We start from the raw sequence: 1277 nt of genomic DNA on the forward strand, positions 1-1277 counted from the left end.
TTAGAGTGCATTTTAATTTTAAAACGAGTTATTTAAATTTGACATATTTATGATTTAAGTAATTATTTCCTCCCATTTTGAGAAACCCTGCTCTGAAACATTTCACATAAGAAATATGAAAAATCAGTGTAACTGAACTCAAACCTAATTGCAACCGAAAACCAAACGAGTCCTGAAGTCTCTAAATATTTCAGTTTGGAAATGCGTGGCTTTATTTGATTGGCTGCTCATCAGTGATTTGCTGTGAGTTACTGTACTTTATAATGCAAACGATAATCCTGAGAATGTGCTGACAATGAAAGCAGCTTTCAGACAATCTGAAGTGTCTTACAGCGATTCAACTGCCATGAAAGGAGCTTTAATTCTCTAATGAGACAAATATTGAAATCTTCATCAGTGGAGGAAAATATGAAATATTAAAAGCACATCAATGGAGGCAAACTCCAGCACACTGCGGTATTCATATTTCTTCCTCTTTACTGTGGCACAATAATAATGAATTATTCAGATGCTCAAAAGCAATCTCATATGTTTCATCTTTTAATTCTAAAAAAGACTCTCGTATAACAGAAAGTTTTGGTTTGTTCAGAAGCAAAAGGTGATTAATATCAGACGTGCAGCAGCTCATTGCTGGATTGTGCACACTAATGAAGAGTCTGTGTAGAATTGATTAAACTCCTCTGTGAAGTTTTAGTGAAGTGACAGTGAGCTGAGGAAACATAAAGTCAATGTTGAGACAATTACGTGAGAGATCCAGGTGAATATTACCTCATTTAAAAACATTATGGTGCATTTTCATGTATGATGTACTTTGTTGGAACAAATTGAAGTGCAAAATAAAGAAAAGAAACCCTGAGTTTGGTCATTTTTAACGAGTTGTCATTTTTGCATGTATTAACTAACTAACTAAATAAGTGCTATATTTTACTTGAGTATTCCCATTTTTAATGAATTGTCATTTTTGCATGTAATAAATAAAGCAGGCAAGCACTTGAAAGTGCTTAGTATTTTTATTTTTTTTACTTATTTTAATTTTACAGTTTTTAATGAATTATTTTTGCATGCATTAAATAAAATGAAGCACTGTCTGGTTTTTTATTTATGATTTGCACATTTCCATTTGTAATGTTCAATAAGTTTATTTTATTTTTTGCCTAAATACATAAATAAATATTGCTTTATTTCATTTATTGATTTTATTTTTCATGTTTAAGTTAAGTCAGATCTTCTTAAAAGAGAGAGAGAGCGAGAGAGAGAGAGAGCTAGAGAGAGAGAGA

This window comes from Sinocyclocheilus grahami, unplaced genomic scaffold, assembly GCF_001515645.1.
Source record: "Sinocyclocheilus grahami isolate Dianchi unplaced genomic scaffold, SAMN03320097.WGS_v1.1 scaffold993.1, whole genome shotgun sequence".
NCBI lineage: Eukaryota > Metazoa > Chordata > Actinopteri > Cypriniformes > Cyprinidae > Sinocyclocheilus > Sinocyclocheilus grahami.